This window comes from Protopterus annectens, chromosome 6.part0 (assembly GCF_019279795.1).
Source record: "Protopterus annectens isolate FY-2018-M chromosome 6.part0, PAN1.0, whole genome shotgun sequence".
Taxonomy (NCBI): domain Eukaryota; kingdom Metazoa; phylum Chordata; order Ceratodontiformes; family Protopteridae; genus Protopterus; species Protopterus annectens.
In genome coordinates, this window is record NC_056737.1 from 971078438 (window position 1) to 971106265 (window position 27828).

The following is a 27828-nucleotide window of genomic DNA, read 5'->3' on the forward strand; positions in this document are numbered from 1 at the left end:
GGGAGAAATTTAATTTTCTCAAAGTATAAGGAGTATATGTGAATAGATTCCATATACAAGAGATCTCAGGAACAGGAATAGTTTCTCGTAAGAGAAATGGGAACAGGAACCAGTTAGCCAAAGGCGACAAAACTGAAGATGAAAAGTTTATGTTTGATTTACACCCAAAGAATGTAAAGTATTTAGATAAATGGAAGAAAGATCATGGGTTTAGTGGATGTTTAAATAAGTCAGAATGTCAAAATCTAGTACGATTACTGCGCAAACAGGCAGGAAATAAGACAAGGAAGCAAAAGAAGGTAGGGATTCCCAGGCACAGAAATGGCTGGAGAAAGCAAATAAAAACATAAGGAACAAAATTTGAAAACAGAGTGTGGTAATTCAAGTGAAAAAGATGTGTACTTTGTTCAAAAGGAAGATAATGAAACTTCCATAGTCAGTCGTAGTCACCAGAATCCCTCGCCCCCTCCCATCCAGTATCCAGACCCTGCACAGGTTATTGAGGTGCCCCGACCAGGACCCACCGCAATACCAGGCTTCGGTGAGTGTCCCCACGCCACGTATTATATTACAGAGAGAGCCTGCCAACACTCTTGACTTACGCAGCGGAAGTATTAGGAGAGAAGGGGACTGAAAAATTAAGGAGAAGGTAGATCAGGAAGGAGAGGAATACCCACTGATAGAAGTGGCAAATCCTCAAGCAGGCGCAGAAGGCGAGGGTCCTACCATATTGGTCTACCGACCGTGGACCCGTGATGATATCCGAAAAGCGGTAGAGGGGATTCCCCATCCAAAAGTAGATATGCGTAAATTCCGTACAGACGTAGGGGGAATGAAAATGAGTTATAGATTAAACGCTGTAGAATTTGAACAAGTAATAAGGCAAATCCTAGGACCTGATTGGCACCTTATTTGCGGAACTTGGGACCCCTGCTACCAGAGGAAGGGGAGCCTTGCCGTTTAACTCAAGTGTGTAGAACCAGAATAAAGACTCTCCTAGATAAAATAGAAGAACATTGGAAGCCCAAAGCAGATTGGACTTGCATTAATCAATGCGTTCAATCAGATGACGAAACCGTAGACAATTATCTACATCGTCTCACACAATGTTTTGATGCTCATAGTGGGTTGATTAAGGCAGAAAATCAGGCAAATGACTCGCCCTATGAACAGCAACTGAAAAATGCATTCCTAAAGGGCTGCAAGACAGCCATTGGTAACTTTATACAAAAGCATATGATCACACACAGGGCAGCGCGTCTACAGCCCCTTATGGATTATGCTAGACATGCTGAGAAATACCTGAAGGAAAAAAAAGATAAAAAAGCACAGACTTTTACAGTTAGTGAAGATGGAACTTTAATATTAGTTCGAGGTTCCGCAAATCGCGGAAGAGGGCGTGGCAGGGGAAGAGGACGAGGACGGGGAGGCATAAGTCATTCTGAGGATTTCGAGGGTAGGCAAAGAGGGGAGTGTTTTAAGTGCGGTAAGAAAGGACATTTCGCCAGAGATTGCAGAGGACCGGAAAAACCGATGGTTGCTTCCGGTGGTACCGCATGACTATATGATGGTCAAAAAGACGTAGATGGAGGGTATGAGGAAGAAGAAGAAAGTGAGAATGGGGAAGTAGGTACAAGTGAAGACGATGGGTGGGGACAGGAAATGGCAGAAAATGAGAAATATCAAATGGTAAATCTAACAGCACTAGCATCAACTATGCAATTGGAATCCCAACCAGTGATCACATTGCAAGTTGAGGGCCGAGACATAGAATTTCTTTGTGACTCAGGGGCTTCTCGAACGTTAGTCAGAAGTACTGCCATATCATCCGATGTTACCTCGGATGAATATGTGCTTGTAAAAGCAGCAAATGGTCGATTTACAAAGAGCCATTGTCCAAACCTCTGTGGTTTACCGACCCAGAGACGAACCAAACCATACGGTTCCGAGTAATAATTTCAGAAATCTGCCCAGTACATTTACTAGGAAGAGATTTAATGCAAGTGTTCGGTATAGCAGCCGTCCCAACCTCCACGGGGATGGTGGCAAGGAGAATAGAACTGAATAGTGCAATGCTATTAGAGGGGCAGAGAGATCTACATTACTGGTATAGTAATGATTTGATAGAGACAGGCCCCCAGAGTGTAGTGACGGCTCTTACAAATTTGGCATTAAGCAAATACGGCATAACAAATCCGAAGGTGTCAGATCCATTACATTGCACAATGTATTACAGAAGATGTGCCGGACCTGATTTAGAATACGAAAAGAAATTTCTTAGTTTTAAAGTCACCAAACTAGTATTGCATAGCCTTTTTTGGGACACACTAGGTAATTCTGCAGTCACATGTAGCCTTACAAGGGATATGCAGCTGCTGTATAAGAATGAATTAACCACACATATTTCAGTCACGGAGGGTGAAGGAATGTCATGGTACCTCGTGGGTAAGAAAATAACTGAATGGGTAGGATGGACACCAAAACAGTTGGCAGGTAAGGGCATTCAGGTTCAAAAACTTAACTGGGTTACACAAGCCAGACCGACCGTGCACCTCAGGAAAGACAAACCGATACAATCCCCTGGGACATTATGACTATGTCTCCTTACCCCCATGGAAGAATCTCAATTGCAGATGATTCCAAACTCATTATGGTCGCAGGGTCAGCACGATATCGGACTGATTAGAACGGCAGGACAGGTAAAGATTACACCCAAGTCAGAATTTAGACCTCATAAACGGCAGTATCCCTTGAGCAGAAAGGCAGAGGAGGGCATTTTACCGTAATCACAGCACTTTTGAAAGCTGGAGTATTAATTCTGTGCACAGACTCACCGTGTAATACGCCCTTATTTCCAGTAAAAAAAACGGATGGGACATGGAGAATGGTACAAGACTTACAGGCAATAAATGCCGCGGTGGTACCTCGGGCCCCCATAGTCCCGGATCCGTCTATTCTGCTGAACGATATCCTTCCAACGGATAACTACTTTTCTGTAATTGATATCAGTAATGCCTTTTTCTCTATTCCCTTGCAGGAAGATAGCAGATTTTGGTTTGCATTTACGTTTATGGGCAAGCGTTATACCTATACCAGGTTACCGCAGGGATACTGCGAAAGTCCGACCATCTTCTCACAAGAGATGTCCACCAATTTGGCTCAGTTCCAACCAGCCCAAGGGTGCCACTTACTGCTGTACGTGGATGATATCCTCCTGGCCGCGACTACGGAAGAACTCTGTAAGTCCGAGACTATTCGACTACTACACTTTCTGGCACACGAAGGACATAAGGTAAATAAGTCTAAGTTACAATTTTGTAAATTAGAAGTACGTTACCTGGGTTATACTATCTCTGGGAAGGGCAGGCGATTAGATGACAGCAGAAAGAATGCTATTTTACAAGCCCCCATGCCAACTACAAAAAAAGAAATGATGTCCTTTTTAGGCATTACGAACTTCTGTCGTAGTTGGATTCCCAACTATGCCGAAAAAGTGCACCCGCTATCAGACTTAATTTTTGCAATACCGATGGCGGCAAAAGATTTGCTGCACTGGACAGACAAGGCAGTACAGGCATTTACTAGGATCAAGCAACTGATAGCTGGGTCAGCAACATTGGGGTTTCCAGATTACAGTAAGACCTTTATACAGACTGTAGATTGCAAGCAGGGATTTATGACATCTGTTTTAATGCAAATGTATGGAGATAAGTTAAGACCATTGGCATTTTACTCTAGCAAATTAGACTCAGTAGCACGAGCATTACCACACTGTGTGCAAGCAGTAATTGCAGCCGCTTTGGCGGTACAAGCGTCTGCCACGTTGGTATTGTTCCATGATCTTACGTTAAAAGTCCCGCACTCTGTAGCAGTCATCCTTCTGCAGGACAAGTTAACATTTCTGTCACCTAGCAGACATTTATCTTGTATGACTACGCTGTTATCGCAGCCACACATGACAATTGAGAGATGCACTACCTTAAATCCAGCGACATTGCTACCTGTTGCTGAAGACGGTATTCGCATGTATGCTTAGATCTCATACATTCTAAAGTTCTACCAAGACCGGATCTTAAAGATCAACCCTTACTACATGCGGACTGGACACTGTTTGTAGATGGGTCAGCACGCAAAACAGAAACAGGCACCACGCAGGTAGGGTATGCAGTTACTACTGCAACTCAGATAATAGAGGCAAGACCACTCCCGGGAACTTATCCGCTCAAGCAGCGGAACTGATTGCTGTGACAAGGGCATGTCTCCTTTCAGAGGACAGGAATGTCACTATCTATACGGATAGTCAATATGCCTTCTCTACGGTGCATGTGTTTGCTCAGCAATGGAAAAATAGGGGATGGTTACAACCTCGGGAAAGACATTATGCACAAAGACCTAATCCTTGAATTACTACAAGCCGTCCAACGGCCACGGGTTTGGCCATCTGTAAATGCGCTGCTCATACCCGTGCTAAGGACCCGGTATCACTTGGTAATGCCCTAGCAGACAAAGCAGCCAAAGAGGCAGCTATGTCCAGTACCTTTTCACTTGAAACCACACCTACAGAATTACAACCAACAGATAAATTTGATTTGCAAACCTTACAAGTCATGCAGGAACTTAGCACAGTACAGGAAAAACAACGCTGGACTAGGTATGGTGTTAGGCAGAACAAAGGAATCTATGTGGGACCGGATAATAAATATGTTTTGCCTACTAATCTTTTTAGATATGCAGCACTAGTTGTGCATGGCCCTTCCCATCTGGGCCCTGCAGCTATGGTTAGAATTATCCACCTTACCTTTTGGACCAAGGGTTTCATTGCATATGCAAAACGTTTTGTCTATCCTGCATAGTATGTGCTAAATACCACGGGAGGGGTCAGAGTTGCTCCGGCATCATTTCCAACACCCCTATCCTTTTCATACAATATGTATGGACTTCATCGAATTGACCCCGCACAACTAAAGAAGTTTGTGTTAGTAATAGTAGATGCATTTACTAAGTGGGTTGAGGCTTTTCCGGTGACACATCCGGATGCTCAATCAGTGGCTAAAATTTTGGTCAATCACATCGTCCCGCACTTTGGACTTCCTACACGCATCTACTCTGACAACGCACGCATTTTGTCAATCAGATCATACAGAAACTGTCTACAGTTTTCCAAATTGAATTGAAACACCATTGTGCCTACCACCCACAGTCAGCAGGGTTGGTGGAACGCCATAACGGCATTCTAAAAGGCAAGTTGAGAAAACTCATGGCGAGACACATCAGTCTTGGATTACCTGTCTACCTCTAGCCCTCCTTTCCATGCACAACTCCCACCTCAAAGGAGTCACCCCATTTGAGTTGTTGTATGGGAGACCTTATTACGTCCGCGGTGGCAAAACTTGTTGCCTGCGGGCGTGAGGGGTGAGCAGACAGCTGAGTACATGAGGAAAATGCTGACCAATACTAACAGCTGTTTAACGAATGATTGTTTTCAGGTTCAAGAGGCGACAAGATCACGAAAATCAGACCCGGCGAGTGGGTCTGGATCAAAATAATAAAGCAAGAATTGGGCATCCCCAAATGGGAGGGCCCTACCAGGTGCTAATCGCAACTCCAACAGCAGTTCGGATTAAAGAAAGGTCCTCATGGATCCACCTAACGCACTGCAAAATCATAAAACATTTTAAGTTAAATAAAGACTTGAGTTCCCTGAGGAACAAACAGACAGCAGCAATCATGAAGGACAATAATGAGAATAAGAGAAAATGGTTCTATTGCAATGTTTTATTGTTTATAACTATTGTGATTGTAATATTTCTGTTTTGGACATTTCTGTCTTTTAATGAAGCTAGCCATTCAAAAGAGACAAACACACCAGCTGGCATCCAAACTTTAATACATATCAAGCGATTAAATATGCATATGCATCCTCAATGAATGTCTCAAATTGTTGGGTATGTACTGCAATACCTACTGTACACAGTGGCTTAATGTTAGGGACAGCCCTCTGGGAATAAATGATACTTGGAATAGTTTGTTGTTTGAAACCACAGAAGTACCACTGAGAGACAAGGTGGCGCTGCCTCTTCTGGGGAGCCAAAATGGAACAGTGTGTTTTCAAAAGATTGGGAAAGTTAAGGTGGGGCTGAGCCAATGTAATTTGACAATAGTTCATAATTGTACCCTAGAAGGGCAGTGTGAGACCAAGTTTGGAGCTATAAAAAGACATCAATGTAAATGATATTAGTTTTGTTGAAAAATGCTGTATGTATATGGCCTGTTATTTAAGGGGCTAAAGCCAAATGGGAGTTATGAATTTGCAACCAATATTACCATCAAAACAAATGATTGTTATTTTATTTGTGGTAGGAAAGCATATAAATGGTTACCATATGGCTGGTCAGGAAGTTGTTTTTGGGATATCTGATACCAGCTATCAGGCACGCAAATGCGTTGCCTCAAGGTAAAATCTGAAATGCACGTTCTCTTAATAAACCTATTAATCCGTTGGTAACATTGATGCGTCATGGATTTATCACCATGACTTGGCACACGTCAGCAGCAAAGGACTCTCACATATGGACCTAGGCGATGATGTAATTGCTTGGGCTGGTATTTTGCCAGCATATGGGACAGTAAAATCCATCTGGGAACTGAGAAAACTGTCAAAACTGTTAGAGACTCTGAGTAATGCGACATTTTCAGCGCTAGAATTGGTGACGGACGAATTAACGGCGATGAGAACAGTAGTGTTGCAGAACCGTATGGCGCTCGATTTCACCCTAGCGGCGAAAGGAGGTACTTGCGCTCTGATACACGAGGAGTGCTGCTCGTTCATTCCTGATAACGAGCACGCGATTCAGAGCCATCTTGAAATAATTCAACAAGTTTCTGAACTGACTAAACCTGGTCCAAACCCCTTGACTGACTTTTTCCAAAATCTGTTTGAAAACTGGGGTTCTGTGTTGATGAACATTTTAATTGCTGTATGTGTTGGTGCAATCATATTTTTGCTGCTTGGCTGCTGTTGCATACCATGTATCAAAATGATAATATCGAAGGTTATCTCTGCCAATGCTACAAAAGCATATTTCTCTGATTATGAGAAGGTATACAACGTATCTGGGATTGTGTAAAATAAACAGTATACAAAATGTTGTAAGGGGAAATGTGGAAAAATACTGAAGTCAACATATTTTGTATTCTGTATTTAAAGGGTTAAGCAGAAAAATGTTCACTGCGTGCAAACTGAAATGTTCTGGAAAATGTTGATCACTGAGGAATGCAGGAGTTAATCTTAAACTGCTGATAAAGTTAATGGTGCAAGAATAACTGTGGTACTGGCTGGTAAAAACAAGTAATCAAACTATCAATTTTAATGAAAGTCCTCTGTGCTACGTGTATGTACGTGCAGGAGGGTCTATATAAGGAGAACTTAAAGTACAAGTAGCCAGACTGCTGGCATATTACTATCATGTAGCAGATCTCCATGCATGTAAAATAAAGCTGTTTTACTTGCTTACAAGAACTTGGTGTGATTCTTCCAGAATATGTTAGAAGAGTAAAATCTTTCGACAAGTACCCAATTGTTTAGGCCTGTATGAGCCTTGGGGCTGAGATCTGCCTCTGGGACATCTGTATCTGCCTCTTTGTGGTCTGTCTGACATTGGAAAGGACCAAATTTTAGAAGGCCAGTTCCTGCTAAACCTGGGTGGCTGTACCTGTAAGAAATCCTTAACTGTCTGCATGGATTTCGCTTTTTCCTCCATTTTCTTCAACACCTCTTCTGCTTTAGCACCAAACAAAGTATCATGCTGTAATGGGGCATCTAATAATTTTGCTTTAACATGATCAGGCAGATTCTGTTCCTTTAACCAAGCATGCCTTCTAATAACAGAACCTGTAACAGCGGCCCTGCAAGAGGCCTCCAGTGAATCATAACCACATTGCAAAGTATGCTTTCCCAGTTGTTCTGCTGAATGCAATAAATCCTGCATGTCTTTGTTCTCTGAACATTCAGTATTTGTCAACATTTTCTGTTTAAGCAGTGACATTAAGTACTGCTGATATTTAAGCATATGAAACTGACAATTTAAAGCCCTTACAGCCAAGGCAGCAGAAGCGCAAACTTTTTTCCCCCATCAGTCTAGTGCCCTTGAATCCCTATCAGAGGGGACAGGGTTTTTTGCAGTGGAAGCTTTGACCCCTTTGGGACCCTGAGATATAGTTTCTGGGTCTGCAGTGGGGTTTTTATATAGGAATTTATGAGAATCCGGGACCCTGTAGTATCTGTCTGGCTTAGCCGGTGCAGGGGGTAAAGAGTCAGGGGACAGGCCGGACTCTGAAAATACATCATCTACAATGTCTAGAACAGGTGGAATAGCAAGGGGCCTGTGCTGAGGAAGTAGCAGAAAGTCTCTGAGCCTTTACTTAGATTCAGAGTAATCTTGGCTCTCCCAGTGGAAATGCTCCCTCATGGTATGCAGGGTTTCCCCAAAAGAATAATCCTCAGGAGGAGAGGCTAAAGGAATGGATTCTTCAGCATCAGAGTCCTCATAGGGAGGCATAGAATAATCCTGTTCAGAAGAGGAATCAGAGGAAATAGAAACCTGATCAGAAGAATCAAATTCTGTCTCTTGCCTAGGCCTCTTGTCAGAAGGGGGTTGAGAGCCCCTGATCAAAGTAATTAGGTCTTTGGCCATTTTAAGCATCTGTTTTTTTAGGCATGGAACTCTGAGTAGGAGAATGCTGAACTTGTTTCTTTGTCTTTAGAACTGCTTTGGTCTTTGTCTTTGAAGCTGAAGATGGTTTAACATATAACTGTGTAGGTCTGAAGACACCCTCAAAAGCCGATGCCTGCTCAGTGGCTCCGGACCCATCTGAGGGAATGACTTCCGAGTGTCCAATACCTTGAGTATCCAGAGGCCCAGTCGGCCCCACGTGGGAGTCGGAAGCGGCCTGTGGCTCTGAGGTAGCAGGGGCGCCAGGGGGCTGCGAAAGCGCCTCACTGAGAACCGGCGACTGGCCTAGCGGAGGCCTCATCGTCGGTTTTGGACCTCGGATGCCTATCCTTTTCCTTGTCCTTGCATTTTTTGTAAACTCCGGTCGTCGGCTGTTCTGACGGCATTATGTAATTAAATCTTCGGCCAAAGTAATGAAATGCAAAATCGAACCAACGCTTAATAGTGTGTTGGTTAAATCTAGCACAAAACCGACAGCTAGCAACGTTATGATCAGGGCCTAGGCAAGGAATACAGTAAGAGTGAAAATCCTTATGAGGTATTTGCTTCCCACAAGAAATGCAATTGTTAACTTTTTCTGACATCGGTCTGGAGCAAGAAAAAAGTTTCCCCAACGGGGTACTTAGCTTTAATGAAGAATTCGGTTATGAAATTCGGATTTGAAAATCTCAGGAGTCGGCCAACTGGCACTTGCGAACTGCTTTTGCTTTGGGCACCACGTGGCAAGAAAGACTGAAGAAAATGGCGTCGGCTACTTTTTTTTATACCCATGGCGCACTGACGTCAGGGAAGAGGCAACAGCAACCGACGCCGGACCTAGACTTTGGAATTCAGGCCGACTGCGGGTAGCCTGCCAGCAGGATAACCCAAGAGTAATGACTGCAACAGTGAAACACGATGAACATCTTTTTGGGCCAAGAATTATTTCACTTGTAGTAGTGAATATATAGTTTACATTGCTACTTGTATGTCCTGCAAAAGCTATTATATTGGGAAAACTATACGTTGTTTAAAACGAAGAATATATTAACACACTTTAGCAATAAAAAAGAAAGATGTAACTAATGCATTAGCTAGGCATGCAATGGTATGTTCTGAATTCAAAACGTTTACATTTTTTGCTTTAGATAAGGTGGATAATGTGATTTTTGAAGGTGATAATAACATATTGAAATGCAAAGAAGCTTTTTGACAGCTGTACCTTGTTGCAGACTGTGCACCAGGATTAAATGAATCTATCAATTTAAAATGTTTTTTATTGTATAGATACAATGCTAATGACCTTTCATAAAGAGATATATATTAACAATAATTTTTTGATATTTTTTTTACTTTTATATGTGATGTCATTTCCTGGTTTAATTAAGAAGGAATGTATAAAAGGGGAAGTTTTGGGTAGTTCAAATTGTTTCTGAAGAAGTTCACGTCAATAAAAGTGAATGAAAGTGCTAAAACATTGGTCGAGAGTGGTCTTTGGAAGTGTGTGATACTACTGAGGCTGAATTTGTTTGAAGTTCGAGTTTTCCAAGTTTCAAAGTTTATTTATAGTTATCTTACAGTATGTCAACATGCAATGTACCAAATGGAAAAAATCTCTACATCAAAATACAACTGAGTTGCCCAAGCTGAAATAGGACACAACCCTCCATGTGGGGAATGTTGCCCCTGCACCTCTTACTTAACATAATCCTATCAGAGACTATACACCTCTGGGGGGAGTTTGTGAATTTTTGTTAAAATGATCCGTTGATGCATCACAACTCAGAGGGACTTAAAGGACCATGGAGATCCCATGTATACAAACGTTTCACACTATCTACAAGTGTATATAACTAAAGGATGCAGAAGGCAAATGTGTAGTGTTTTGATACTAAGTGTGCATGTGTGTGTGTACAATTTACCTTCAGTTGGTCGACTAATACGTATGTTGACATCCTGAAGGTAAGCCACTGTATGCTGAAACCAAACTTCAGCAACCTACTACGCATGCACAGAGGAACAACCTTGATGTGTGCAACTTTAAAACATTGTTTTTTATCTATTTATTTATTTATTTTTTTTTTACAGGAAGCATGCCCCCTGCACCGCCATGTGTATATTCCCCTACCCAGGGAATGTCAATCTTGCACACTTGTTGACTGTTTGTATAATCAACCAAATGGGGTCGATTAAACAGATGTTGGCCAAATGCCCCGTCGACTAAACCAACAGAACTCGTGTATACACATGTACGAATTTAACATCAGCTAACAATGTGTACATGCACAGAGAGTTACCATTATGCATCAGCATATACTTGGTGCATAAAAAAATGTTAACACTCTGTTTACTACAAGTATAATCATCCTTTGTTTTTTCTAATGAAGTTGTCAATTGGTTCAAAAATTCTCTCTCAGGCAGGAGTTTTAGAGTTATGTGACAATGAACAAAGAGATACTGTCACTAGAGAAACTGTCACTTTACCCTCAGATGTTCCTCAAGGATTAGTACTTGGCCCAGTCTTATTCTCCATATTTATCAGTGACTTATCATGAGACCTTCCTCAGCTTAGCTGTCTTCTTTATGTGGATGATATTGTTATTTTCGATCTGGCAAAGGATTGCCTGTTATTACCAGTGCTAAGCAGGATGACTAAGGTGTTGTGGAATTGCTTAACAAATAGCAAACTGCTAATAAATACCGCTGACAGTAATATTATGTTTTTGGTACATCACAATGGCTGACAAATTTTATAAATATTAGAATAACAATCCTAAAGGCTCAGCTTTACCTGTTACTGCTTCAAAAAATACTAAAGAATAACTTTGGATTAATTTAGCATCCTTTGCACCACACACAGAGCTAACTACTACCACAACTCAAGGTCTCACAAACAATATTACTTTTGAGGAATAGTGAGCTTAGTGAAATCAATGTACTAATTCCCAGGTCACAGTACTCCACTCCAATCACTGCCTTGTACTTGCACCAGAACTCTTCTCTACTTCAAACTACTGAAAATAAAACTTTTCGGCTTATTCATCTAGTAACACAGACCACCACTGTAGAACTTTACCTAAATGTCACAGGCTACCAATTCATGCCAGAATGTCACTACTTCAAAATACCGTCACCTGCAAATTACTCCAAAACAGTTATTGTCTTGCTCTGAAAAGCAGATCAATAGAAAGGCAATTAGATTATTTTCTTTGAGGCTCTGCATTTTTTTAACATTATATAAACATACTTCTCAACCAGTAGACATTGTAAATAGGTACAAAAGCCCCTTGAAAAGTATGTACAGCCAGCCAAAATATGAATATTCAATTACCATAAAATCTGACTACCAAACAGCACCATCTCTTCCTGCTTCCAGTATGACTGTGGGATACAACTCGGCAACGTTTAAAAAAAACAGGGTGTGACAAAAATTATGGAAAATATACGCAAATTATCGAAGATGCAGTGTAAGATTTTTAGACTTTAATGAAATGTACTGCAAAATTCTACACTCAAGGTCATACATTTTTGCTTCTGAAAAATGGAGATGTAATGTGTGTACACACTTTCTATACATTATTAGTGCCACTAGTATGTTGGTAACGTGGTGTGGCTTTTCTGTGTACTAGACAACTTAAAAAATCCTGGCGTTGAGGGAGTTTCAGAATTTTGTGTGAGTGGACAGATCAAGCTAGGAATTTGGGACATACCTCCAAAAAAGGTACATCATGTGCAGGGGTAAATCAGACTTGAAAATCGGAATGTTCCTCAAAAATAAGCATAGCTGAGAATTCTCTATCCAGAACATCATCCACACTAGCTATAGAAAAAGCCTTTACTAAGCCAGCTACAGTTATTGTTTGAAGTCCATCTGTAAAGAAGTCAGGGAGATCCGAGATTTGATTAGAAAATACCCATGCTATACAGTAAAATAAAAAAAATGCCAGTGCTTCAGAGGAACATGCTAATCATATATTTATAGCATACTTTATCAACAGTGCCAACACAACATAAAAATATACATATCTACTGTTTATCCTTAAATACAGCCAACTATGATAACAATTATTTTGATTTGTAGATACTGAACGTAACCATTTAATTACCATTAAACTTAAAAATACATTTTATCTCTTTCCATTGTGCTGTATACAAGTCTAACCTACATGGTGTATGTGTCTACTGCGAACAGATTCTATAGTTATCATTCTTACTGTAATAGTACCTGTATTACGACTGATGACCTTTATGCTTCTATGTCATGCAAATACTGCAGTAAATGCCACATGGGCTGATCTGTGGCAGAACAGGGTCTGTGGACCAGCTCACAAACCCACTTAAATGAAAATAAATAAATGGATGCATTGCACACTCCCTGTTTTCAGACATAATCTTAGACAGCCCTGCGTTGTCTCATTAGAAGGGCAAAACTTTTAAAAACGAATTTAGATAAAAAAGTAAAGAGTGCAACTTTAGTTGCATAATATAAAACGATGGTCACTGGGTGATGTAATCACAGGACACTTTCGAAAAAAAAAAGTATATTAAAATACACACAGAGCCACAAGAATGAACCTGTAGTGTTACATGATATAACAAGATTCCATCAGGAAGATGAATGTCTTTACAGGATTATAAAGACATCACAAACATTCACCGAGTTACCGGATACCTTTTATATTACCAACAAATTGGTTTCTGTGCACAAATTAGCAGCATGTCCCAAGAGGGCCCTTCTTCAAGTTGTGAGCAGGTATAAATGCTGAAATTTCCTTGAGGTCTAAGTATTATGAGTATGCATATAAAAGGACTTGTACTGTTACTAAGCCTTTTAAGATCAAAGATGAAGAGGTCAGGAGAAGGTAACAGCTGCCCATAGCAACTGTACATACTGAGTTCTGAAAGGCCGAAACATTTCAGTCACATTACATAAAGCAGCAATTATAAGGAGTATAGTGAAGTAAGAAAAAAATGTAATGCATGCATGCATAATACACCACTGCTGGCATTGTTCGAGTGTGTATTATTTGAATTCAAGTGCTAGAATAATATACATATTTAATGAGGAGTGCATTAAGTCTTTTGTTTTTGGCAAGACTGTAATAATGCCAGAGAAAGTTGGTTTTACCCCCTCCCTGGTATTGTGCAAACTCAGAGTTAGTATATACTAGTTAACAGGGGTGTGGGGGCTTTTTAAATAGATTTTTTTGATAACTCTTATCTTTCAAATTATTTTACTTGGTGCATGAGGAATTTGAGTCTCAGTGGGCTACCTACAAGCCATACAGAAACATGCACACACATATGTGTATATGTTACACACACACACGCACACACACACACACACACACACACACACACACACGCACGCACACACACACACACACACACGCACGCACACACACACACACACACGCACGCGCACGCACGCACGCACGCACACACACACACACACACACACACACACACATATTTTAGTAAGAAGGTATGCTTAGGTTTGTCATGTTTCATGCATTCTTCAAAACCTCACAACTGCTGACAATCATTCGGGATCTGTAAAGCATGAACTAGCAGCATATTCAGCAAAAGGGAGAGAGCTTCTGGAAGTTAGAAGATGGCAGTCTGACCAAATTTCTGTGAAATTATTTATTCCTGTCTTTACTATCCTCTTTGTGAGATGTACAATTATTACATTTTCAAACAAACAATCATCTCCAACCTGATCTGTGAATTAAGTTAAAATGGTCTTCCTTTTAGTTCAGTAATACAGAGTAATGTGCAGAAAATGTTAAGGGTAGCATACCAGAGGATTCACTAAAAAAACTTCTGCATCTGGAACAGGTTCTTTTTAAAACAGCACAATACTGTTTCACATCCTTTTTTTTTATCAGATTCACTCATTCAGTTCAGTGTGGACAATCTTTTATCCAAAAGAATTTAAAGAATGCACTTAGGCAAATCTCACACTTGGATACCTTGTCAAAGTTGTTCAGGAGACTGGAAGCATGCAAAGCTCTATCAGGTTATCAGGTATTTTTCTGCAGATGTACTGTACCTATTTTCTGTGTGTGTGTGTGTGGGGGGGGGGGGGGGGGTGTCATGCTTTGCATAAATCTCTCTTGCTGCTGCTAGGATCCCTGTTTTTCACCAAAAATAAGCATTAGAACAGGTTTCCAACAGGCAAAAGTCCTACTAAAACATGCAGCTAGTCCCAAGTGTTACTAATGAACACCCACACAAGCAATGTTCATCAATTTAAAGTGTACTGGTAATGCTGACACCTGCATCATGGTACAAGGTGACCTAACTTCTACAGTGCATCTCTTCCCAAGCATATCCATAGACATTAATGGCTATGGGTGCACCCCCCCCCCACCCCCACCCCCACACACACACGTGCGCACATTCTGTGGCACATTCATTAAAATCTATTGATGCATTCCCACAGTACTGTAACTAGGGCATGGTAAAGCTTGCAACTGCCCCGGGTTCAAAGTGTTAAGGGACACGATCTGATCCATCCATCATTCCAGCTGCTCTTAACTGCATACTGGCTTTTAAAAGTTTGTACTGCATTTGCAGTCAAATCTGAGCACTACACCTCTCCCTGTACGGTCTAAACTGTAGTTTAAAAGTAAAAGAAACATTTGTTTCTTCTTTTTTCAGCTAGTTCCATGTGGGGTATAAACTGTAGCAAGCTGTTTGCTATAATGCAAAAGAAAAAAAGTTATTTTTAACAAAATCTGAGGAAGGAGAGTCAGGAGCAAGTACAGAAAAAGGGACCTGAGTGGCTCCTGCACTTCAGAAGCCTCAGCTACATTGTTTTTGGGGGGTGTAGGAGGGATGGGGCATGGACCACCAGGTTCGTGTGCCACCAGAATGAACAGACCTGTTTTTTTTTTTTTTTTTTTTTTTTTTTTTTGAGGCATCACTGTAGAGAGGAGCCTCAAGCACTACTAAAGCCAGCTACGATTCTGCATCCCCATGCTATCTCTACGCTGTTATAAGGGATAAAGTTCAACTGACCTTGACAAACAATTTATATATATATAACACACACACACACACACACACACACACACACACACACACACACACACACACACAATGAATAAACCAGAAGATGGTGCATCATGGAGCTAACCAGCACACTTAGAGCACTGCTGAAATAGGAAAAGTCTTCAACTTTAATGTACAATTATATATTTGTACAAAATCAGCAATGTCATCCTCCACAGGACTACAATCTCCAGGAATGTTTTAGCAATGCACACGCTCCATATGCTTGGTCAGCCAGCTTCTTTCCTTACAAACACTTATCCAAACCTGTATTTTAGTTCCACTCCTCTGCAAAGATTTCCAAAACTATGTGCCCAGCTCAAACTAAAAAAATAATGGGTCACTGCTAAGCTTGTCCTTTCTTCATTAAATCAGCAACATCACTCTAAATTTCCAACTCATCCTTTCCCAAATTCCATAAGGAATTTTCTTTCTTTTATCAAAACTGGGAGATATTTGGTGAGAAATGGAGTAAAAAACTAACACATTCTCGTGGAAGGAGAGAGGGAAACATAGCTGTTTTCAAGTGGTCAAATCTCACTTAATGATTTAGTTAATGTCAGAAAATATATAGAATCAGGAAACCAAAGAAAACATTTTGAAATGCAGAGCACAGGGAGGCTTGAGCAGTCAGGATAAAAAGCATTCAGCCTGCTTTGGCAAAACTACATGCTTGCAGGGAACTTTATCTTTGTTGAATCTTGTGTAAAATGTAATAAACATGTTAAGATAAATCCTGAAAGTACGAGACTTGAATTAAGTTGTCTTCATGGACTTCATGGATCAGATAAACTGAAGTACAGTTGAGAAACTGACCTATTTAGTCAACTGAGTCAAACGAATTCAGACACAAAAGAATAAACAAATCAATTCTACACCATTTGCAGCAGGGGGATTCCGAACAGTCATGGTCCATGTTTACAAGAGAAAAGGCAAAGCTGAACTGGCCAAGTGTGGATTTTAATAACTTGAAGGACTGCAGAGATGATTCAGATAAGGAAACGACTAATTCTGATAAATTCTGAGAAATGAACAACATGGATGGGAAATAATTTACCAGAAGATGATGATGGAGTTGATGAAAGTGATTTATCAATAAAAACGACAAAATGCCAGATCTAGAGTAAAGACCACTGATCAACTGAGACTTGATAGGGAAGTAGGAAAAAGGTATTTTGTGACGCAGCACTTGATAAAGATTCTGAGTTCATTGCGTTAAAAGCATTTTGGGGGTCTGCATCTTTAAAGACATTACTGACATACTTAAATAGGGTTTCACTGGGGGGGTACCCAAGTGCTACGCAATTTTTTCACATCATTCTCAATGAAGCATTATCCAGACCACCAAGATGCAATTATGATTCTTTCTGTATTCCTTGTCCCCAGTGCTTGTCGATTATCGGCCCTCTCCTCAGTCATTCAGCCTATTCATTCTCCATCACAGGGTGAGGGTCAGCCAGAAGGGGCCATCATTCAGACAACCATTAGGGGTGGTTTGAGATTTTCTTGTTTTTTTCTCTCTCTCTGGACCTACTTGTGTGTATTCGGTGAAGCATCTGGGAGGGAAGTGCAATGGGCTGTCCATGGAAGACATCCCCCTCAATTCTGCAAAGGGTGTTCCCTCTAAACAGCCCTATTCCTCTCCATATGGCACAAGCGGTTGATTCCCTGTTCTACACCAGGGACATCACACCCACCCAGTGTGCTTTATAATGTGGGCAAACTCCCTTCCCGCATGGCTCTTTGTCTCTTCCAGTGGTAGGGCCGCTAATAGAACTCCATTCACCAGAGGTGTACTCTGGGTCCATTCCTCTGCACTATACAGCTAGGCAAGATACAATAGTATTAAACAATTATGGTAATTATCCCAGAAACATACACATTTTATGTTCAAATGTCAAAATATGGATCAGGAACTCTTTTGAGGTATTCCTTAATAAGAGAGGTATGGAGGCATGCTACATGCACAGCCTGGATCCCTGTTCAGAAAAAGGCATGGTAACAATGTTTTGCATCCCAGCATCTAAGACTTGAGGGAAACTGGACACGAGTTGATGTGTAATCTTGAAACTACTGCAGTGTAAGCAAGCTTTAAATGTTTTACCTGTATACTGCATAATTTTACAGAATTGCTTAACCTGTTTGGCTTGTCCTACCTTGACAAACAGCTGTACAGCAGGATCCAATGCAACTTTAGAACAGCCTTTTTGCCTGCTGAAGCTACATGTATTTGTATATTATGGGAAGGATAATTTTTCCCAGTTTCTTTGTTAGTAAGGCAAACTCATTGTTACAAGCCTCTCTTCAGGGATGACTGGTTGCACTGTGAGCTTAAGTAACTTTCTCAGAGTCACACAGTTTGCATACGAAGATGGAATTAAACTTTGGACTATAGGGATGAAACATGTTTGCAACATACGGCTTTATGCTCTGTGCAAACTGGCTCAGTTTTACTGTATGTGAACATGCTTTAAATGGTAGATTTCTGTTGTTGATCACATACAGCTCCAGTGTTGCCTTCTTGTGCCTGCCTCATGTCATACTTACTATGGCATGAAAACAAAGCTGAGCATGCCTTGGAATACGGTTTCAGGTGGTATGTATGGAAAGACATACTGCAGCTGGGAGTTGTTTAATATGGACACCAGTAACAGAATATTAAAATAAGCTAATAATGAAATGGTAAAGATAACCAATTCTTTACGAGTAACTTGGTCTGAAAAGAACAACTTAACACATTACCAAATCCCATATGTAACTAGTTATGTACTTTTGTAAACTGAATATATCTCAAGCTTTCTGTACTATAGTTTGTAATTTTAATGGTCCAGATGCAGCTAGAACAGTAAATGCCTTGCAAAAACAAATGGATCTCCTATTCCGATGGCCTTTATTTTATACATTCACATTTCTTAATGTAAGGTAATGAAATATGAACACTTTGCACCCAATATCATAATTATGGATTTTTCTTTTTATAAGAGTAAAAAGTTAGCTATACCCCCCCCCCCCAACTTGTATAATAACACTCCAAGTGGCACAACATATAGTAAAGAGGAGCAAAAACCTATTGGGAGTCATTGCTTGACATTTAGTAGGTACAACAAGGTCCCATTTGATAAATTAGGTTTCTGAAATAAAGGCTGTGTTTTATTAAGTGGCAGCTTTTTAATCTACACATAGAAGACCAAATTATACTTACATCATGAAACAACAAAGTTGAAGCCAGACTTGAGAAACAGTATTTGCCGTGGTCAAGAGTGTACACTGGAATCTACATTGTCTTTGTTTAGCGAAAACAAATGTCGCATTACAATTATAAATCAACTTCCAATACTACTTGTTACACACACACAGCAGAAAATAAATATTCAGCGCAGAAACACTGTTGATGAAAAATTCTCTGCTTTAAAACCTCTTTGAAAACTGCAGACTGCAAACATTGGGGAAGATTTAGACTTTATTCATACAACTTCTCCTACAGGCTACAATGTATATTATGCAAGGAAATTTTCAGTAGAACAGGCCAGTCTCCCAGTCATGTACGGGGTTCTGTTTTATCTTTACCAATATTTCTGTGAGCATCTAGTTATGCCTTTCTAAGAGGCCTTTACTCCAGTGGTTCTAGGCTGCCATTGTTTCAGTGATAACATCCTCATCCACACCTCAGTTCTTCCATTGCTGAATCCACCCCATTGTCTCTACACAACCTCTGGGGCAAAGCAGGAACACTTAACCACAAGTGAATATACCTTTTTTGGTACATTTTATTTTACAACTTTACATGATTTCTTTGTAACTACAGTGTTTCTCGCATCAGATCAGGTAAAATGATCACTTAGGCGAAGGCAGCATATATTTGGCTTTAAGTCATGTAAGTAGCCCACAGCAGTAGTTTCACTGCATCTTGAAGCCACGGATAGTCTCAAATGAGGCCCTTCACCCTACGTGTGATGTCTTTTATCACGTTTCACACTAATAATGCTCAGCAGCCTCCCTACCAAGCCCTCCAAAACATTAATTAAACTTTGTATTAATTGAGCAGTTCATCTGCCAGAGGAGGATATGTACATATATATATATATATATATATATATATATATACATACACACACACTTGATGTGCATTTTACACGTGTACTATACAATTCAATACAGGACTCATCATTCGAGCCGAGCCATGTGCTACCACAAAGGTGCTCAACTAGCTTTCCTCTCCTTACACCTTGCATTGTGCTACACATCTGAAAGGACTTTCCCCATCAAGGTACAAAGCACCTAGTAGCACACTGTTAAGGATGAAAGTACAGTTTTGTACCTACCATAAATGTAGATGTCCAAACAGGATAGCATCTGCAGTCCTTACAAATGGGTTGTCCTGTCGTCAGGCAGCCCTTCGGTCGGCCGGATTCCAAAGTCTGGGTCTGGCCTCGGCTGGTGTCGCACTTCACCCGACGTCATAGCTGCAGTTCTTCGGGTATAAAGGCATCAGCCGACGCCATTTTCCTCAGTGTTTCTTGCCCCAGATGCCAGTTGCCCTCTTGGATGGCTAAATTTTTGGATAAATGCCAATGTTTCCAAATAGTAGAAGGCAAACACAAAAAATAATCATGTATGTACATATATACAAACAAATACACCATAAGAGATCCCCCCCCAGCTAGCTATTAGGTGGGCAAATACCCTAGGAGTACCACAGAGGGGAAGGAGGGTGGGTAATCCTGACTGCAGATGCTATCCTGTTCGGACATCTACATTTATGGTAGGTACAAAACTGTACTATGTCCTTCAAGGATGCATCTGCAGTCCTACAAATGGGTAGAATACCATAGCCAAACTAGGGAGGAGGAAGAAGAAATTATGGTGTAGTTAGGATCCCTTGCAAAACAGCAGTGGCAAACCCTGCTCGGGATCTAGAGTATAAAGGTAAGTTATAATGCTTGGCAAATGTATGCACGGAGGTCCAAGTAGCAGCCTCTATAATGTCCTTGGTAGCCACTCCTCATAAGAAAGCTGTGGTAGTGGCTGTAGCCCTTGTAGAATGAGGCCTTATGTTCTGTGGAATTTGCTTTCCATGGTAGGAGTAACAGAATCTAATGCAATTTCCTATCCACTTGGAGATTGTCTGTTTGGAAATTGCTTTTCCTTCCTTCCTGTTGCATATGCTACCAGAAGCTGGTCAGATTTTCTATTGCCCTTGGTTCTGTCCAGGTAGTAGCGTAACTGTCTATGTACATCCAAGGTATGCAGCAGTCTTTCCCCCCTGTTCTGTGGATTGGGAAAGAAGGTAGGTAGGTGGATTGCCTGGTTTAAAGACACTCTGGATACCACCTTAGGCATAAATGTAGGATTAGTTCTCATGGACACTCTATCTTGATGCAAGATTAGGAAGGGTTGTACTGCCATTAAAGCCTGTAGTTCCGAAACCCTTCTTGCTGAGGTAATTGCCAGCAGGAAAGCAGTTTTCCATGATAGGTGTTGAAGATCTGCTGTTGCTGCTGGTTCGAAAGGGGGAAGTGTCAATTTTTCTAGTACAAAGTTCAAGTCCCATGCTGGTAATGGTGGTTTCCTAGGAGGTTTTACATTCTTAATTCCTCTCAGAAACTGCCTGAGTAGAGGATGCGAAAAGACAGGTGGATCGAAGCTGTATTCTGCAGAAATAGCTGATGCATGTATTTTGATGGAGGAATAGGACAGGCCTGTATGGAAAAGCTCTGCCAAATACTCCAGGATGTTGGCAATGTCTACCTTTGACACATCTTTGCCCCTGTCGGTGGTCCAAATGAGAAACCTTTTCCATTTTCCTGCATAGTTCCTTCTTGTTGAGGGTCTGCGGGCCTCAAGGATAATGTCTTTAACCCTTTGGGATAAATCTGGGTTAGTTGCTCTTATGTAATGTTCCAGGCAGTCAGTTGCAGAGTTTTCAGGTTTGGGTGCAGGATGTTGTAGTTGCTCTGAGTTAACAGCAAGGGAATCAGGGGTAGTGTCCACATTTTCTCCCGAGACATGCTCCTTAGTAATGGGTACCAATGTTGTCTTGGCCAATCTGGAGCTATCAGAATGATCCTTGGACGTTCCTCTTTGATCTTCAATAGCACCTTGTGCATCAAAGGAAGAGGTGGGAATGCGTATGCTGTCAGGCCTTTCCAACTGAAGGATAGAGAGTCCACCTTCCAAGCAAGTGGGTGGTATGTCCTTGTGCAGAATTTCTTGAGCTGGTGATTGAGTGGGGATGCGAATAGGTCTATTTGTGGCAGTCCCCATTTCTTTGTGATGGCCTTGAAGATGTCCGGGTGTAGCATCCATTCGTGAGCATCCGAGGTAGTTCTGCTTAATATGTCTGCTAGGATGTTTTTTTTTCCCGGTACAAAAATTGCTTGTAACTGAATGTTGTAACTCAGAGCCATATTCCATAGGTCCAGGGCCATTCGGCATAGAGGGTATGAATGAGTGCCTCCCTGTTTGTTGATGTACCACATGACTGTGGTGTTGTCTGTCCTTATCATCAACTGGCCTTCTTGGAGGAATGGTCTGAAATTCTGGATTGCTAGTTGTACTGCCAGCATTTCTTTTGATTTATGTGCAGGTGCAGCTGCTCTGGAGTCCATAAGCCTTGTATGCACTTGTCCAGCATGTGGGCCCCCCAACCGAGGTCTGAGGCGTCCGTTGTGATGGTTTGGCTTGGTTGAATGCTGTGGAAGGGCAAACCTGGGTTTGACTGGCATGCCTGAACCCACCATAGGAACTCTTGTTTCAGGCATGGAATTAGTGGTATTTCAGTTTCTAAGCTGTGCCTGTGTTGAGACCATAAATTCTTTAGGTACCACTGTAGCTTTCTCATATGCAGTCTGGCATGGGGGACCAGGATTATGCAGGATGCCATGAAGCCCAAGGCCTGCAGTACTTTCCTTGCTGTTAGTTTGTTCTGCTTTGTTAATGCCAAAAAGTAGAGAGGAAGTTGTTCTTGTTTTTCTGCAGTTAGGAATGCCATCTGTTTTACTGTGTCCAATTCTGCACCTAAGAAGGTTATTGTTTGGGATGGTATCAGTCTTGACTTTTTTATATTGACTGTGTATCCCAGGGCCTGTAGTAAGCAAATGACTCTTTGTAAGTCTTCTGTTAGCTTGTTTTTGTTGTCCGCTTGTATCAGGCAGTCGTCCAGGTATGGATAAATTTGGATTCCCTGAAGCCTGCAGTGAGCGATTACTGATGCCAGGCATTTCGTGAACGCTCTGGGCGCAGTAGATAAGCCAAAGGGCAATGCTGAGAATTGATAATGCTCTGATCCTGCAAGAAATCTGAGGTATCTTCTGCAATGTGGTCGTATGGGGACGTGCAGGTATGCCTCCTTGAGATCTAGAGTTACCAGCCAGTACTCCTTGCCCAGCATGGGAAGAAGTTGCTGTAGGGTCAGCATTTTGAATTTTGGAACAATGATGAATGTGTTTAAAGCGGACAGGTCGAGAATAGGCCTCCAATTCTTTTCTTTTCTTGGTACCAGGAAGAGTCTGGAGTAAAATCCCTTGCCTTGTTCCATAGGTGGTACCCTTTCCACAGCTCTCATCCTTGCTAATTGAGCTATTTGTTTTAGAGCTTCTGTCTTTTGATTTGGTGGTAGGTTTGGCATTCCTCTTTTTCCGGGTAAAGTGTGGAAATGAAACCTGTAGCCTTGGTCTATAGTTTGCAAAATCCACTTGTCTCTTGTGATATAGTGCCAGTTTTTTGAAAATAATGCTAACTTTCCGCCTAAGGGTGCTGCTATTTGTTCCCTGGTAGGTGGTGTCAAAGCCAAGTCACTGTGATTGTCCTGTTGCAGTGGTAGTGGTTGTGTCTGTGCCTCGTTGGTTGTTACCTTGCCACTGGCGTCCCCTGTAGGCACCTCCTCTGGATTGATTTCTGCCTCTTGAACGCCTATTCCTGTCTCTCTGAGTTTTAGAGGAGTCTGGAAAGGACCAGTTTTTGGAAGGCCAGTTCCTGCTAAATCTTGGAGGCTGAACCTGTAAGAAATCTTTTACTGTTTGTACAGATTTTGCCTTCTCTTCCATTTTCTTCAGTACCTGTTGGGCAGGAGAACCAAATAAACTGACCTTATCCATAGGAGCATCTAATAGCTTTGCTTTAACATGATCCGGCAAGACCTGTTCTTTCAACCATGCATGCCTTCTTATAACTGTGCCAGTCATGGCTGATCTAAATGAAGCCTCCAGTGCATCATAGCCACATTTTAAGGAATGGTTACTAACCTGCTGAATGTTATTCGCCATTTCTAGAACATATTTCTTATCTAAAGAATCATCCGAGGACAGTTTCTTAGTTAACTGATCAAGCATAAACTCTTGGTATTGGATCATATGAAACTGACAGTTCAATGCTCTAGCTGAGAGAGTAGCAGAGGTGTATACTTTTTTACCCCATCTCTCTAAGGACATGGATTCCCTTTCAGAAGGGAGAGGGTTTTTAGCTGAGGTTGAAGCTACTGCCTTAGGCCCCTGGGAGATAGTGTCAGGATCTGCGAAAGGAGCCTTGTATAAATGGTGATGAGTGTCCGGGACCCTGTAGAACCTATCGGGCTTAGCAGGGGCTGGAGGTAAAGCATCAGGAGCAGTGCAAGCATCATTAAATGCATCATCCACAACAGGAAGTACTGGAGGTATAGCTAAAGGCCTATGTTGCGGTAAGTGTAAAAAGGTCCTAAGCCTTTTCCTTGAATCTGAGAAATCTTGCCCCTGCCATTGGAATTGCTCTCTCATGGCATGTAAAGTTTCCCCAAAAGAAAATTCCTCTGGTGGAGAAGCAGAAGGGATCGATTCTTCAGCATCGGAATCTTCATAAGTAGAAAAAGGAGCCTCTGGATGGTCTGTATTGTCTGTATCATCAGAAGAGTCATCTGAGGACACTGGCTCAGGGTGCTCTGCTCTAGGTCTCTTTTCTGGAGGTTGAGAGGCCCTGTCTGGGTGAGATTGGGATCCCCTTATTAAAGAGATGAGATCCTCTGCCAGAGTAAGCATTTGGGAACTGGAACTGGGCCTGTGAGAGGGGGGCTTAACAGGCACAGACTTAGAAGTTTTGGCTGCTTTAGCCCTGGCAAAGGCCTTTATAGACATGGCTGCAGGAGGCCTAGCAGCACCACGTGCTGGGGTAGAAACATCCAAAGGGATGGTGTCCGATAAGTCTTGTGAAACCACAGTAGTAGGTAAAACTTCAGAGGCCGATTCAACTAGGGTAGAGGGGCCTCGGTAGTAGTCATGGATTCGGCTGAAGATTGAACCGTTTGCTCGGTTTCGGCCGAAACCGAGACACTCGCGGTTTGCTTAACCGTGGTTTCGGCCGAAACCGCGGACCGCGAGTGTCGGTCCTTTTCTTTGCGTTTCTTAACAATTTGAGTAGTCGGAGGATCCGACGGCATTATGTACGCAAAATCTGAGCCGAAAAACTGTTCAGCAAACTCCGACCGACGTCTAAGCGTTCGTCGGTTGAAAGAAGCACAGGCTAAACAAGCTGCTACGTCGTGGTCTGGGCCTAAACAAGGTAAGCAGTAAGAGTGGAAATCTTTATGAGGTATTTGTTTCCCACAAGTTAAACAGTTATTCACTTTTTCTGACATCGGCTGAGGCAAGAAAGAGTCCCCAATGGGGTACTTAGCTTTTTAGAAGTCTTCGAAGTAGTATTCGGTAGTAGTAATCTCTGGATCTGACCGACCAGCACTTGCGAACAGCTTCTGCTTCGGGCGCCACGCGGCAAGAAAGACTGAGGAAAATGGCGTCGGCTGATGCCTTTATACCCAAAGAACTGCAGCTATGACGTCGGGTGAAGTGCGACACCAGCCGAGGCCAGACCCAGACTTTGGAATCCGGCCGACCGAAGGGCTGCCTGACGACAGGACAACCCATTTGTAAGGACTGCAGATGCATCCTTGAAGGACATTGACACAAACCCATCCTGCACAATGTCCGTCACCAATTAAAGCAGCATTACTGATGGTTCATACTGACAGATTCGTCCACCCCACCCTCCTAATGGCAATTTGGCCACAGCTGTTTACTTCCCAAGCTGGGCTACCAGACCACGGCAGTACTCTGGCTGATTTATCAGAACACTATTTACACTATTTATTCCATTTTTGTTTTAGAAACTAATTTTTGCCACTAATGTTTTTTTCTCCCAGGCCACGTAACTTATCAGCACTATCTTTAGCAAGTCGCCACACAACTTGCATATCTATGAACCTTCCTGCTCTGGCATACTCCATGGTACGCTCCATGGTTCAGCAGTCTGAGCTGCCAGGGGAGTCATCCTGTTGCCAAGGACACCATTTAAATGTCGCTCCCTTACAGTGCTGTGGAAAAGTGTACATGCAAACATCTTGGTGCTGGGACTGCACATTTCCATATAAAGCATGCCAAATTACAATACTATATCAGGTACAGGCATCAAACTATGACACCCTGTCATTCTTTACAACAAGCTTCCTCATAAAATTTATCATCAACTTTCTTAAATCTTTTTAGGTTTCCACAGACCTTTATGGTGGTAGGTATTTTATTCTAACCATCCACTGCTCTCTCAGAAAGCTTGTATATACTGTTATGTACTTTCTTGCCAAATACTTAACAATTTAATTTGCTCTGTATACAATTTTTTCCTCCCCAAAAACCAAGCACTCCCAAAGGAATAGATCCTTTGTGGCCTTGTAAACTCAAATCAGGTTTCCTTGCTTATACCTATAATTCATGGGGAATATCCCCAAACGCAGCAGTCTGTCCACATGACACATCATTTCAAAATCTCTTCTTATCTTAGTATATTTTCTCTGTATGTCCTCTAATCTACTTCACTGCTTTTTAACGTGTGGGAACCATAAACAATTGCTATATTCAGTTTTAGATTTTATTACATTATTGGAAATAGCTTTCTTCACATAGGAATCACAGAATCAGTAAATCTTCTGACATAACCTGCTATCTTAGTATTTTCTCTCATTACATTGTCTATGTGATAGTTAAAATGTAGTACGTCATCAGGTCCCTAAATAAAGACTCGTGTTCAATTCCCTTACGGCCAAGTCGGTAACAATCCTGTAAATGTGAGAGAGAACGAAGGTCATGTACTTAGTCTTATTTATATTAATTGTCGAACTGTTTGCCTTAGTTTGTCTACACAATTCATCCAAACACTGATAAGAGTTTCACTTGATCTTTCAGACTTGTTACACGTTTACTCAGTTTTAGATTAAGTGTATAGGCAATAAAAAGGTGTCTGAAAGAATTTTTATAACTAGGGCACAAACTGCAAGACTTAATGCCCCAAAATCGATCCTTGGGGCACTCCTCCATTACCATATCCTATTATGGTCCAACAACAAGATTTATACTCAATATGCCGCTTTCTATTTTGTAGTCAGACCACTCCATCTTACAAGAGATCTTGACATGCCTATACTGACTAACTTCATCAGTGGTTCGTGATTTATTCTATCAACAGCTGCTGAGCTAAATCGGCCTATATGTTTGCTTCTGCTGCCACAATTACCTCATAGTAAAATAGTCACTTTGTAACTTGTAACTGATCTGTCCTTTGTGTATACGTGTCGATGAACAAGTGATAAGCCAACTGTCCCTAACTCTTCCAATAAGTTTCTTAAGGCCATCAACTCCACTGCCTTCACAGTATTACTCAATAAACTGTCCTACTGTTGATACTGTCCTTGGGCCCTAACCTCTGCAAACTTCCAGTCGTCTGGAATCTCAGCATATCTATAGCACATGCTAAAGATATAACTTAAATCAAAACATTTACCATGACGCTGCCCTATTTGTTGTGAATAAAATAAATAGTCCTGAAATCTGTACATTGGCCCAAATGACTGAAAGTTTGGCAGAACTGTTTATCAACTGAGCTAAGGCTGAAACACAGTACTTCCCTACTCAGTAAACATGTTGTTTCAAGTTTATACTCAAAAATTGGATAAACAGCAATGCAGTGGTCAGAATGAGATGTATTTTCAAACACTGGTGAAGACTATATCTTCATCTGCAATTAAATACTGTTGATTCTTGCC

The 27828-nt window shown here is 41.5% G+C and overlaps 1 protein-coding gene and 1 pseudogene across 3 annotated transcripts in view; one reads left to right on the plus strand and one right to left on the minus strand.

Annotated features, from left to right (window-relative positions):
- CCDC85C (coiled-coil domain containing 85C) overlaps window positions 1-27828 on the minus strand; it is a 967849-nt gene that overhangs the window by 554148 nt on the left and 385873 nt on the right. The window lies entirely within an intron of this gene.
- On the plus strand, window positions 15975-16897 carry LOC122804634 (annotated as a pseudogene).